The sequence below is a fragment of the Benincasa hispida genome, chromosome 8 (genome assembly GCF_009727055.1).
Source record: "Benincasa hispida cultivar B227 chromosome 8, ASM972705v1, whole genome shotgun sequence".
Lineage (NCBI taxonomy): Eukaryota > Viridiplantae > Streptophyta > Magnoliopsida > Cucurbitales > Cucurbitaceae > Benincasa > Benincasa hispida.
Window position 1 is genome coordinate 7,471,380 of NC_052356.1, and position 16,043 is coordinate 7,487,422.

Consider the following 16,043-nt stretch of genomic DNA (forward strand, 5'->3'; position numbering starts at 1 on the left):
CTATCTTACAAAAAAGAGAGACAATTCTAGGACAAGGGTGCCTTTTAAACTTACACACACAAAATGTAATTGACATTTCTTTTACCTAGAGGGATAGCTTTCACACTCGCACCGCAGGGAACCTATCGCACTTTTCTCGCAGGCCTTGACTAACACGAGGGAGGTAGCTCTTTTTACCTCTATCCATGCACACACACATACGAGTGAAGGTTATGTTAATTTTTCAAATTTGCTTCTTCTTTTTTTTTTGTGCTAGCAATTTATTTATTTATATTAATCTTTAGGCCCCTTTCTTTATCCTCTTTGTCTAGACTTATCTCTAAAACAAGATAGTTTACCTTAGATCAAAATTTTTCCTATTGAGACAAAAAAAATTAAGTAGATATGACATTTTTAAGGGTTTAAACGTTCTAAATAATCCTAAAGACTAAGTACTCAATTTTTTATGAAGTTGAAAGGAAGAGAAAGATTCTTTTGAAAAATGAGTTTCAAATTTTGTAAGAAAAGATTTAAAAAAGTTTAAAATTGATTTGTATAATTGTTTGATAGAATGTGTCATCAAAGATCATTGATAAGAATCAAAAGATTGAGAAAAAAAAAGATCTTGACAAACAAAGTGAATCTTATTCTTGAATGAATGAACATGCGTACATGAATCATGCATTAAAAGCAAAAATGAGTCATATAAAAGAAAAAAATGCAAAGATAATGATATTGTGTTTCTTAAGAGAATAAAAAAGAATGTCATAAAAATTTAATAGAGCCTAATCAAGATCATAAAATCTATATAACCCGAGCTTAGGTGCTCAAGAGTTCAAAACATACAAAGATAATAGAGATAGTAGAACAAAAAATTTTGTAAGGCTCATTTTTTACGACGCAAAATTTTTTTTTAAGAACATGCAATGTATCCCACCCCAACTTAAAAATGAAATATTGTCATCAATGTTTATAAAACTAAAATATGAACAAGAAGAAAAAAAAATAAAGGGAACAAAAAACTCCCTTGATCTCGCGCAATGGGTGGTGGTAGAAATTTTCTTAGTTTGCGTTTTGTTGTTGTTTTGATGTTCTTTTCCTGCATCAAGTTTTTACTTTTTTTTTTTTTTTTTCATTTTTGTTGTTCCTACAAAAAAGAGAAAAGAAAAGAAAAAGAAAGGAAAAGAAAATCTACAAGAAAAAGAAAAGAAGAAAGTTAATGTCGATTACTCGATGTGACCCATCTTTTATGTTTTTCAAGGTATATTAAAATTCTCATATTTCTCTTCTCCTCTCTTAAATGAATCTATATAGCCTGGAAGGGCTATAAGAGAACTCATCATCTTACGAGAACCAGACAGGTCGAATTCGGGTTTTCTTATATTTGGTAAAAAAGAAAAAAAGAAAGAATTAAAAGACTCAAATGACTCAAAGGAGTTGAAAGAAATAAAAGACTCGACAACAGACACTGACTCAAAAGGAAAATATGAGCAATAATCGAAATGCAAGAAATTCCAAGGCAAAGTACGGTTCTAGGATTGGAAGCCTCTAACTGTTTTATCTGAGATTCCTTAAGGTATGGTGTGGGCTCGTACTTATCTCTACTTTCTTGTTCTGAATATGGTATGGGATAAACATCATCTTCACTGTCGATCTAAGGAAACTCCTGAATTAGATCGACTTTAGTGTCATAGATGATGAAAGGCTCTGAATCATTCTTGTAAGCATGGAGTGTGATAGTTCAGGGGTTTGATGGACTTCAACTGGCATGGACGCGTTAATCTCTAGGTGAAATTCAATTGAATCCTTCTCACAATCAAAAAAGCCATTAGCAAGTTCACACATTTTTAAATCCAACATCTTACTTGATAGGAATTTCGAAGAATTGGCGGCTCTACTAGATTTTCGATGTGAATTCCTCAACCGTTTAACTCGATATTCTCAAAAAATGTATCTTCTCAAGACTCCTTGATTCTCCTAACCGAATTGGTAATCTGGGCAACAAGGTCAGATAGATTTTGAACGTTGGCTCTGACTTCATGTCCAGAATAAAACCCATTCTACTGAAAACTCGATGGTTCATGAGCAAGATAAGAATGTTGTGGCAGGACTATGCAATAACACACAGCGATGGATGTGTTGGATACGAAGGAAGGGACAGTGCCATACGGTGATATATGGCAACACTATGCGTTGGGAATATGCTACGCGATGGATGTGTTATGCAGTAATAGTTAAGGGGATAAGCCAAAGGGCACAAGAATGGATGAACGCATGCACCCAAAGGGACTGTCTAGTTATGGTAAGGTTGCAGAGATCAGATGTATGCATTGATGAAGGCAAAATTTGTTTGCAGACATAAAGATACACGTTCATAAGTAATGATAAATTATTTGAATAAACATTCTTAGACACTAAGGAGATAAGGTGGCAGAAGGATATTTCATGCAAAATGACTCTTATCAACTTAAGTAGAAGGTGTAAGGTTGAGATTACATGCAAAGTAAACAATTTGTTGGCAAAATAAGATTAATCCAACTCAAAGCGCTGCTGGCAAAGAATTAGTGTTGGCAGTTTAAAGGAGAGACATTTGGATCTTGAGCTGTCGCAAGGGGGAAAGCCCAAGGTATCTATAAATAGAAAGACTTGTCATGAACAATCAACTCGTGCCATTTCCAAAATTTCAGTGTTAAAAGCTTAAATAGAGAGTTAAGTTTAAGTACTTAGGCTGCCATTGTAATTAGAGTTCGGAGGGATCAAAAGTTGCGTTGACAAGCTTGAAGGTTCAGACGGACGCATAAGCCTACACCAACACAATGCACGGACGCATCAGCCCGCACCAGCCTAACGCATCGACCATCAGAGCAACACAGCACGTGTGCCTCCTGCGCAAAGTTGGATGCTGTAACCGCCTGCCAGCACCTTTGTATGCACGGGCCACGGTTGGAATAACCTCTAAACAGCTTATTTGAGGTTTTGATTGAAGATTTGAGTAGGGAAAGCGCTTACAAAGTAAATTGCAGAAGAAAGCCTCGCAAGCACAGTAGAAAGCCTCGCAAGCAAGTAAATTTCAGGGATATATGTTTATTTGATTACTACGTTTGTTAAGATATTGCTTGTATGTTTGTTTTGGAAACTGAAATTATACCCGGGATATATAGTTAGCATGCTTGAAAAGGTACTTGGCGGGAAAATATAGTCGGCTTCGATCGGTAGGAAATGATAGTCGGTGACAACCGGCGAAAAATATAGTCAAGTTACCTAAGCATAGCTAGCGGAAAAAAAGTTGATGTGCACATTGGTGGGAAAATGGGTATAGGAAAAGTTTCCATGAAATTTATTATCATTATGTTGGTTTATATTATGATCATGCCAAGAATAAAATGTGGTTTGTTGGGAAATGATTGATCGGCGGTTTAGTTACAAATATATATATAAACTGGTGGCAATGAAATAGTTGGTTATGTGATGATTTCCCAAAAGTATATTTTTGTAATCAAGTTATTCATATTTTAAAAGGCACCACTCACTAGGCTTATTAGCTCACGTTTTCCAAATGTTTTTCTTTCCCCCCAAAGGTAGCGAAGCGAAGTGTTCAGGGAAGAGTCATTCAACCATCAAACACAAGGAATGTGGTAATATTTTAGGGCATGACTCAAATTGTATAATAGAAAACTTGTAAGAGAGCTGGATTACATGTATAATTTTGGTATGGTTATTGTAGATGTGTCTAAGTTTCTAGTCTTTAATAAATAAAAAGTAAGAGTAACAATTGTCATAGAATCAGATTAGTATATTTTTATGCTCTCTTCTAAGTCTTGGGTTAAGGCATGAGAGGGGGTATGACAAATGTTCTTGCACCAAACTCACAAGAGCAGCCAGAATGTTCATTAACTAAATTTTATGAGGAACTACCAATATTGGTAGAAGAATACGACATCAATGATGGAGTTCAGTCGGGATCGTCCCAAGTTGGGTAATACTTACGTTCAGAACCACGCACAACTTGTATCTATTCAATAAGCACAACCCGAACAAGAGAGGTTAGTTCATTTACTTTACTTTTAAGCTCATTAAATTCTCTTACCTCTTGTTCTCTCTGGTAGGCCGCATATATCGCTTGAAGCGCGTAATAGATGTTCATATTTTCCATATTAAGACAAGTAGACACAAAAAGAAGAAAATATTTTTGGTGTTTTAAAGTTTTCTAGTTATGTTTAGCTAAGAAAAAATTTAAATGGCTAGCCATTTCCTCGGCAATGGCACCATTTTGTCCATAACTAAGTAGATGTCGTTAGTTCTACCTAATCCGAAACAAACAATATTTATAAAGCTCGAACAACAACCTAACTAACTCGTAGTTAAAGTGGAAGTAAGAGGTCGATTCACAGGAAAATGTTATTTAATCTTTTCTTTAAGCAGTCTTAACTATGAAAGTTATAAAATGGGGTTTTTGATTAAGACAAGAAACATGCTAAGAAAAAACAAAAAAGGATAAAGGATAGTTGAAACTAACATTTAGAAAAATCTTGCTTCTAATCTAAGTTAGATGTTCATTGCAAAGGTGGATAACTAGCATAACCTAGTCAAGAAAGCGTCCTAATCAACAATTAAGGTAGGATAGCCCTAACCGTAATCTATCTACATGCTTCTACCTCTATTGAGTTCCTTAGCGGTCATATAGAAGAGAAAACACGTGCATTAAGTTCTAGGATTCAATTACATCGATTAATTATTAAGATAGCTTACTCAACTAACCGAATTTTCTCGAAATTTAGTAATTAGTGCGTCCTAGGATAGTCAACAATTCAAACACAATTACTATTGCCTCTTAGTGATCTTGGCTAGACATTCTATCGAACACATTAAAAGCAACGAATTCAATCATGAGTGAATGAGATAAAACCAAGCATCTAGGCTAAATATGTTCAAGATATAGATTTTTCAACATGCTTCAAGAATTAAAATTAGATTCAAGAATTCTCAAATTCAGATTGCTAATAATAAAGAAAAGTAGAAAACTAAAAAGAATTTGGAAGAACTCTTGAAACAAAATCAAGATTGAATTACTTCACAAATCTATAGACAAATTCATGAATAATTACAAGTTATTGATTATAAATAAAAAGAAATCAACATCTAATCAAGGTAGGAAACAAAATTACCATAGAGACAAATTGATACAGAGAGAAATTCCAGCCTCTATCGAAATCGTGCTTCCTCACTTTTAGCAAGAATGAAAGAAAATACTATTTATAGTTGATGTGATAGGGTTGCGACGCCAAGGCCATCATTGCAACCTAAATCGTAGAAAAGCCAAGAAGAATTGGGCTAACGTTGCAATGTTGCGCTGATGCTTGGTTTCGTAAGGCGAGCGGGATGAATCGTGTCAAAATCCTGAGCATTGCAACATTGTGGGGGGCATTGCAATGCATCGATTTTTTGCAAAAAAAATCGAGTGTTCTATCTTTAACTCGATACTTGATGCACGATGGCACTTATTCAATACTCGATGCACGATGGCCTTTTTGGTAATTACTTAATGGTCGATGATCATTACTCGATTATACTCGATGACATTTTATTCGATTACTCGTTGCTTGATTACTCGGTAGCATTTTGATAAATACTTGATGGCACTCAATTACTAGATAATTTATTAAACTCAATTACTTAATGGCATTACTTGATGGTACTCAATGATACTCTATGGAAATTTGTTAATTTTTTTATTCTCTTCAATTTAGTTGATTTTCTTGGTCATTTTTTATTTTTTTGGCACAATTTTCTTGTAATGACTCCTAAATGCCTCGGGGACCGTTTTACCTACAAAATTAGCAATTAAAGCAAATATACATCCTTTAAAGACCTATCAACCAGTCTTCCTCTTACTTGTTTAATAGGAAGGTTGCAAGACTTACTTTTCGGTCTTGGGGGCGCATTACCCAGAAGCATTTTTCTAGCTTAATCATCTAGACTTCAGGATTAGTAGGATAAGTGGTTGTTTCAAACATGGTAGCTCCAAATACTCTTAAGTGTTCTATACCAAACTTCTTTTTCAGGTCGAGTTGTATGGTTCCCAAAATTTCATGTAGTCGATAGGCAAACTTATCCAAAAATTGCTCTTCCTGTTCGACTCTCTCTTATGGATGGCTAGATTCTCCCTCACCTTCCTCATGGGTTCTACCAGTGTTGGGTGTTTTCAATTTTTCTTACTCCTAAGCATGGTTGTCTACAAGGTAAAATACTGATTAATAATGAATATTTATTTCACGGATACATACCTACTAAACAATAAGTTATACAAAGCCCTATCTATCTATTCATAAGTTGGATTTATAGGTGATTTACAATCTAGTTCTTATTTACAATTTGTTTATCTTTTTTGAACTTCCTTTTAATCTCTAAGGGATAGTCTTTTAAGGTCAGCCTCTATAGTATTTTTTTCCCAATTGTTCTTCTTGCTTCTAAGGACAGTTTTCGTGTACATGTCCTATTTGTTGACAAAAGATACAGTATTGTGGAGAATCTCCAACACAAACCTCACATGGAGGTTTTTCGTCAAACTCAATGATTATTCTGTTGGATTTTATGTCCTAAAACTCATGGTTTGTAAACAATAAACTTATTATGTTAATCAATATAGATGTTATTGAAGTTTGATTCAATAAAGTTGTTACTGAATGTTTGAATTACTCATTTTTGTTTAAGAAATAAACTTAATCCAATAAAGTAAGATTCATGGCTATTACATGAATACTTGAACTTTATGTGGAGACATAAGAATGGATCAAGTTCGAGTAAATAGCCAAAACAATTTATAGTATACGAATAAGGCTGGGTACCTTATTCTAGGGACACTATTGGATGCAACCTACTTAGTAGATGTTATTGTTGTTGTAAAGTTGTACAAACAAAGTGATCCTGGTTCGTTCATGTAAAGACATGCGAATGCTTCTTATGCAAAGAGTTTGTATAAGATTAGACGAAGATATTAGTCACTTTTACTTTATAACGTTGTTTACTATTTAAGACTGACTATTTCAAAGCGATGACTTAGGTAATTTGACCTCATCCTGATCTAACTATGAACTCTTTTTTATTTTGGGATTATCCTTAGATTTGCATGGGTGAGGGTTGGCTCAACAGTGCCGACTCAATAAGCCTCCCATTTTAGGGGTAAGACTGGATATGTAGCTTGGGACATAGGGTGTAAGACGAAATTCACTCTTACCTACTTTTAGGGATAATTGAAAGGTTGTTCCCTTAAGTACTGACTCCATGTCTTGAACAAGGGGCTCCACCTTCTCATTGGCCTGAGAAGGATTTGGTTTAGTGATTGGATCACAAATTAATTTTCATTAAAGGATTAATGGGACTTAAGGAACAAGATGTAATCTCGGGGGGTAAAATAACTTTTGACCTAGCCGTTATTACAAACGACCTATGAAGTGTTGACTTACTAATTATGGTTATATCGAGTAGACACAATATATCTACAGTGGGGAGTGTGAAATTATTGGGTTTAGTGAAATGACATAGTAGTTAACGAATGTTGGTTAATTCGGGTTAAAGTGTTTAGCCGGTTAATCTTGGATCGTTGGAGCCCATAACTTGTAGGTTCATTAGGTCCCCCTACTAGCTCACAAATGGATTAAAACCTATAATAGCATAATTAGAGAATTTGAAATGTTCAAATTCAAATTGAGGGAATCAGTAATTATATATGATATAATTACACGTTAATTTGACAAATTAAACAAAATTGGAGAATTGGATAATATTTAAATTTGATTTAAATATTAATTGTAGGAATAGAGATTCATAATTTTGGAGTTAGTATTTTTCAATTTAATTAATTAATTATTTAAAATTTTTAATTAATTAATTAATTAATTTAATTGTTTAATTAATTAATTAAAATTAATTTTATCTAAAATTAATTATTATAATTAATTTTGTTAAAAATTAGTTTAGTTAAAAAATAAAAAATCAATTTGTTTTTTAAATGAAAAATTAAAAAAGAATTGAAAAGGAAGTGGGTTTTTCCAACCCCTTTCCACTCACAATTCCACTATTTTTTAGTGATTGGTGTCAAATTTTCAAGCTTAAAGAGTGGCATATATTGGTTGAATAATTGAACCCAATTTGCTGAGTGAAGGAGGACATGCAATCCTAAAAAATTTGATGATTAATTGAGGAAGGAGTTTTTCATACTAAGAGAAAAATCATAAAGATTTCATTTTTAAAATTTCCCTCAAATTCAGCTTATTTTGAATCCCAGAATTCAAATTAAGGTTCAATAGAATAGTAGGAAAAATCCATTGGTGGTTCATAAGCTTTCGGAGTCAAAGTTGAAGCTAATTTCGTGGATTAAAAGGGGTTCTACAAAGGTATACTTCAAACCCTCTTTTTTTGTTATGAACATTCTTTCATAAATGCTAAAATTGATGAATTAGAGTGCTTAATGCTTTTGAATTCTTCCGGTAATTGCATGCTAAATCCAACATATTTTACGTGGAGCATCGATTTTGGCCTGTCTAACAAAGCATACTGACAGACCATAACTTCCTGAATTGTGAGTTTTTTTCGTATCTCTACTTGACGTTGTTTTTTTACATAACTCTCTTGTTTCTATTGCTTACAGGTGTAGCTGGTTATAATTGGTTCTCTCTCAGAACCTATTCTTGTTTCTTCTTTGTTTTTCTCTAGAAACACACAAAATTTTTCCTAATGTGGCCTTGTCTACCACACCTAAAACATATATCTAGTCCTAGTAAACATGGATTCTTATTGTTCTTTCTGCACTTGGGACATCTAGGTTATTTTCTTACTCCTAGTGTTTTTCTCCTGGATTTATGATCTGTTGTTTCTTCTTTGTTTTTCTCTAGAAACACACAAAATTTTTCCTAATGTGGCCTTGTCTACCACACCTAAAACATATATCTAGTCCTAGTAAACATGGATTCTTATTGTTCTTTCTGCACTTGGGACATCTAGGTTATTTTCTTACTCCTAGTGTTTTTCTCCTGGATTTATGATCTGATGTCCCAGATCAATGTCAAGTAAGGATTATTTATTTCAATGTTTCCTCTATTTTCCCTAGTGTTAGTGTTGAAGATAACATCGCTTGTTATGGACTCTTGTTGCCACCAAAGTCTGCCACTCGGGTACATATTTCCTACAAAACGAAGTCAATTAGGTGCCATGTACTATATTTTGTCTGTACTTAGTTCCGAATTATACTTGAAGTGATTTTCCATAATTCCACCTATTGTGTTTTTTCCTACAAGTCTTAGATTAATTTTCTATCGTTTCTTGGGTTTCCTGTAACCCCTTTTCCCCAAGCATTCTATAGGCCTTGTCCAATTCCAATTTCCAGATTCTTCTAGGAACTTTTGCTCGGATACCAATTTGGTATCGACTTGATGGTTATACTTGTCTGTTCCAGGTTCTATGTAAACCTTTGCTCAGATACCAACTTGTCACACCCCCTCCTGTACTTATTTCCATAAGTTCGGAAGGAGGTATGAAGATGACAAATTCCACCCTTTTGTGATATCTACCGTCCACTTACCCTTGTATACTAGATAAATCATATAACATAAATGTGTCTAATTTCGAAGTTAAAACTGTTTAATTACAACCCTTTATAGTAACTTTGTTTACAACATATTTATGATTCCTAATAATTTTTCTATTATCGCACCATCCACGATTTTGCTTCACTTGAGTGGCAGTTCTTAACCACAAGTGGCACTTCCAAAACTTATTCTTCTAATACATGGGGGAGGGGTAGAAAACAAACATTGAAAAATGTGAGCTAAAGCTCAATGAGTGGTAAGGCGTTTAAAAAACTAGATTTTCTTGTAGTAATTCATTTTGAATTAGCTTTATAGGCAACAAACACAAACAATGTTAAGAAATAAAATATAACCACCTCAGCCTATTTACTGAGATACCATAAGCATGATCATGTGTTCTCAGAAGTAGTCTAACCCAAACCAATACACCTGTATGAGGATGCAATCCCAGTACCCAATATAGTCTACTGAATATGCATATGCCGAAAAATCTCTTTAGAAGTGCTCCAGATACGCTAAAAATTTCCTAAGGTGCAATTCTAGTTTCCCGACCGATCCTTACAAGCATGCTATCAAGCAAAAGCAAATATACAAAGTCATTTATGCAAAACAATGGAAACTTAGTAACTCAACTTTGAGAGAACACATTCCCAATCATGCTAACTTCACTAAACCATACATGTCATAACATATATGTATATAGAATCAATTAGAACAATAAAAAATATAACCACTCACAATTCACCCGTAGGAGTTTCTCTTTCCTGAGAATTTCCTGCTTCCCTAGTTTCTTCCAGATTCCGAACGTATGTGAAACCTATAATTAACATAGAATCATATATTATAGGTTTAAAACAACTTTAACATAACATTTAACATAGAATCATATATTATAGGTTTAAAACAACTTTAGCATAACATTTTGGCCTTAGTTCTATCTTACCAACTCCAACAGGCTCTAAACTACCTCTCAGGACAAACAAGGGCTGTTGTTGGCGCAAAGAGTCACTTCCCTGCAGGCCGATTGATGCATGGACCCTTCTTCATCACCAACAAGCTTGATCAACGCATGGCCATACTACCATCAATGCATGGTAGTGCTATTAACGCAACCCTCCTCCCCAAGTTTCTCAACTCTCTCCAACACTCCCCCCTTTGAGTCCTCTTTGGGAGATTTTGAGCCTTGATGAGAAATAAGGCTCCCTCGGGGTATTTATAGGCCTTCAGAAGCATCTTTGTTATTAACCACAAGCCCCAACACATGACACTTGTATTGCATGAAAATCCTAAGTGTCAGTACCATGCAATGTCCAACCTAAAGGTCTTAGCCACCTTTTACTTACATGGAAGCTTGAGGTGTCTTTACCATGCTATGTCCAATGCATAGGATTCCTTGAGATGACACTCTGGACTTTTACATGCCCTAATATGCATCCACCTCATCCTTGGCTTAGCCAAGACTTTACTTGGTTTAGTGATGTATCTCATATTCTTGTTAATCCGACCTTACTTGCCAAATTCTCTCATTAACACATACTTAACCTAGGTTGGGCGCATGGTGTCTTCATTCACCCTCTTCCATGTGTCCAACCCCTTCTTTGTGCGGCCATGATAGTGTTTCCAATGCATGCCCCTTATGTTTGGATGTATGGTTCCTTAACTCTGCTCTTAATCAACTAATATCCTCCACTTAGGTTCTAGGCAAGAGTATGCACCCAACTTCCTTCAAGTATGCACCCAACTCCTCAAGCATGCGCCCAACTAATGTTCTTTGGCTTCCTTGGTGTAATTCTCTTCCAAGGATGTGTGTTATGCTTCCATCTTGCTCCTACTAAGGTCCAAATGAAGTTTATAAGGCCTCCTCATACGCCAACCCTAGGTTCTATGCACCCATCTTTTCCACATGCACCCATCTCTCTTTTTTTTCCTCCTTCTTTGGTTTCTATTTTCCTCCTCAACCCATAGCCTACTTCATGACTTAGCTATATGTCTTTTTGTCCTACTTTTTCTTCAAAACATGTGTCCATATGACCCTTAATGCGCCCAAAGCTTCACTTATGCACCTAACCGTTCTTTTTTAGGGTTTCTTCTACTTGTGATGTCTTATGTTGTCCACAACTTAGCCAACTTTTCTCCCTTGAATCTCGTATACACCCACCACCTCTTCCCATGCGTTAATTCCAACTTTTGCTCCCTTAATAGTGCATAGTTTAACACATGATCTTCCAAAAAAACCACTTATTTCCTTATGTTCCCACTTGATCCATTATGATACATTCTTTGCACCCAAAATTCTTATGGTATGCAATTATCCTTTCAATTTATACCCTAACATGTGTCCAAGTCCTCTTTCGTTCCCAAAACATGCTCTAGTTGAATTGTCTTACCCTAGGTTAAGTTTTTACCCTCATATCCTTAATACTTAGTCAATTTTCCTTAAGTATTCTAATTCCTTTCAAGGCATAGTTTTAGATGCTTAGGTATATTTCCCTCCAAGGTTTAAATTTTGAGTTTCCCTTCTCGCCTAGAGGATCCCATGAAGATCTAGGTGTTACACAAGTGCATCCAATTGCTTCTACTATGGGGAATTCCAATCCCTTCAATGAGAAATTTTCCTATGCCAACACTAGGAATATTTTACAAGCACCTCTTAGCTTTTCTGCAGGTCTATTAAGCGGCGAGCAGAAGCCATCCATTGAGAACCTCATGGCTAACCTAGTTAAGGTATCCACAAATAGGCTCACGACAAAGGAGAATATCCAGACCTTGGCAACAACTATGCAATGACATCAGGACAAATCTATCAAAAGTCTAACGATGCAAATGAATCAGATGGTAACTTTCACAAACCATTCAAAAAGGTTAGTTTCCAAGTTTCCCTAAAAAGAATCACAGAGAAGAGTGCAACAATTTGACCCTCAAAAGTGCCAAAAAGCCTGAAAAACCTAATATACTTGAGGAGGATGACCCAACGAAAAAGAAGAATGAGCTCACCGATGGACCAGAACCAGAGATTATTGAGGAGCAAGTTGTACCTAAGAAAAAGATTGATCTAAATTTAGGAGGTACATCTAACTCTTCATCTTTAATCCCTAACACTTTACCTTATCCTTAAAGGGTTAAAAAAAAGAAGGTAGATGCACAATTCTCTAAATTTTTAGAAATTTTCAAGAAGTTGCACATTAACATACCATTTGCAAAGGCCTTATGACAACTTGTAGAAATACAAATTATTGTAGCCTTTTACTTAGAATAACGAGGTTAGATAAGCTGATTATGCATTGATAATACTAAGAATTCATGCTTAAAACTATATTTACATTGAAGAACATTTGAAATCCCTATTGACTTAATATCATAAGTTAACCTACGCCGACGTGTTATATTTTGCAGTTGAACGCATGATCTGTCAGTATCCACCATGCTCTTACCCGATGAAGGAACATTTGACTTCATGCTTGGGATCTTTGACACTATCCAAGTGGATCGTCTGCCACAACTTCAACATTTTGACCATGATAGCAGTACTAACATTCTCACCAACCAAGTAAAAAATGGTGACTAGTTAGAGTAGGAGACCCAAAGTCGTCAGCACATGGCTCTATAAATAAAGCCTTGATAATCGTATGGAGGAGACAAACATATAATTAGAAGTAGAGAGTTCTCGAGAGAGTGACGAATCTTTACCAAAAATATTTAGGCCATGAGCAAGAGCATGTTTGAAAACACTCGGAGTGTTTTCCCACCATCGAAAAAACTCACAAAGCAAGAGCTTGAGAAAGCCTTCTCCATATCATACTACCATCAGCCTCACCAGCAGCCTTAGCATCCCATCATATTGAAGCAAGAGATTACTGATAACTGTATATCACTTATTACTTCTTGCTTTTCCTTATTGTATTGCATTTTGTGATTAAGTCATTAACTCATTTTGTAATTGGCATTTCTACTTCTAAATATTATTATGACTACTTTCATCATCTCATATGTCTTTACCATTTCCTTTTCCTTTGCCATGGGTAACTAAATTCCAAAAGGAAAAGGGGAAGCTTAATACCATGAGCCAAGTCTAAGCTTTAAGGGTTAATCCTGTTTGCTTAGTGTATGACTATGAAAATGGTTTCCTATAATCACTCATATAGTCAAGTAGCTATAACCAACTGCCCGAGAGGGTAAGTAGTTATGGAACTCACTAAGTAAAATAAGAAGTGTTTCTAGAAATAGAAATAACCTTTTGCTCAATGCAACATCATTCATGCATCATAGAGATATGACAAATGTGGTTGGCCGTTGAGAGGTGTGCGATGAACGGATTATACTTGTTGGTGATTTATCTTAAAGGGCACAAAATATATTCAAATGGTATTAGAGCCTACGTCAGTTTTCTTGAAATTCATGAAATGGCTATAGCCAAGTTTGAAATTGAAAAGTTAAATGGTGTAGGAGATTTTTCTCTATGGAGAAAGAGGGTCAAGGCTTTCTTGAGCTCACAAAAGGCCTTGAAGGCCTTGGATGATCCCAAGACCTTGCTACCACGATTAATGCTGAAGAAAAATAGAACATGGAGGTGATTTCTTATGGAACATTGGTTCTCAACATCACAAAAATTGTCTTGAGGGCAGTGATCAATGAGAAAACAGGTCGTGATATTTAGGAGAAATTAAAGGTTCTCTATGACCAGAAAGACTTGTCTAACAAGCTCTACAGTCAAGAAAGATTATTCTCTTTCAAGATGAATCACCCTAAGTCCATAAATGAAAAATTGGATGAATTCAATAAGCTCACTAATGAGTTCAACCAATCTGGAGAGAAGCTTAGGGCAGAAAGTGAAGTGGCTATCTTGATCAACTCACTTCATGACACCTTTAAAAAGGTAAAATCAGCCTTGAAGTATGAGAGAGAATAAATGGTAGTAGATGCTATCATTACAACCTTAATAAGAAAGGAATTAAAGCCATAACTAGAAGGAAAGAATACTAGAGGAGTTCAATCCCTTTATTCTAAGGGAAATAATCATTCAAAGAAGATCTATTCCAACAAAAATCTGAAAATGTACAGAGAGAAACTAGTTTGAATGCTTTATCTTTCACAAGGAAGGACATTTTAAAAGAAATTGCCCTGAGAGGGGGGAAACACCATAGAAGAGATTATAATAGATGATTTAAAGCATAAACAGTGAAGATTCAAATAGAAATAGAGATCACAGAATTGATGAACAAAGGAGGTCAAGAGAACATGGGAACTATCCAAGGCCTATTGTTGAAGAAACTTATGAGTACACTGAGGTACTTGTTGTTCCAAAAAAAAAAAAAAAAAGCCATGGACCTTGAAACTAAGGAGGGAGACTGAGTCTTAGACTCAGGATGTACCTATCACATGAACTCCAAGAAGACTTAGTATTTTTATTACAAATAAGAGGAAGGAGACTCAGTTTACATAGGTAATAACAATGAGTAAGAAATCGTTGGAATAGGCTTAGTGTTACTAAAGCTTGTAGACAACAGATAAGTCCTTTCGAGGGATGTTAGACATGTTTCAAAGCTTAAAATAAATCTCAACTCCTTGTGCATACTTGATGACCAGAGTTGTATATTCACTGGTGAAATAAGTGCTTTAAAGATTCAAAAACAAGGGAGGATAATCCTTGTTGGGAAAAAAATTGATGGCCTATATGTTGTGAAGAAGTCAATCAACCTAAGTATGCTATACTATTATAAATAGAGAAGAATAATGAGCTTGAGTTGCGGCATCGAATACTTTCACATATTAGTGAAAGAGGCTTGAATGAACTCATGAAGCAAGGCTTGATTCAGTCTATAGGCACTAAAACACTCGATTTTTGTAAACATTGTGTGTGTAGAAAATATAAGAGAATGAAGTTCTATCGGTCGTTGCTAAAACTCCTTCATGGGGTTATTCCAGGTATTTTCTATCTCTTATAGATGATTATTTTAGAAAGGTGTAGACATACTTGCTTAGATATAAAGATCAAACAATTGAATGCTCTAAAATTTGGAAGACTAGAGTTGAGACTCAAACTAAAAGAAAAATTAAATTCCTTAGAACTGATAGTAGCCTTGAGTTTATAGGGAATAATTTTAATTTTCTTTGTAATGAGTATGGAATAACTTGACACAGAATAGTAGACTATACCCGTCAACAAAATGAAGTTACATAAAGGATGAATAGAACTTTAATGGAGAAGGTCAGATGTATGCTATTACCAGCTAGAATTCTTGAAGACTTTTGGGAAAAAGTACTAGCTACAACAATTATTAAATTAATAGAAGTCGTAGTGTTTCTATTAATAGGAAAACTCTAAAAGAAATGTGGAGAGGACACCCCGTGAGTTATCAAACTTAAAGACTTTTGGTAGTATAGCCTATGTTCATACTAAGCAGAGCAAGGTGGAGCCTAGTGCCTTGAAATGTATGTTCATAGGATATCCTAAAGGAGTAAAAGGCTATAAGTTCTGGAATT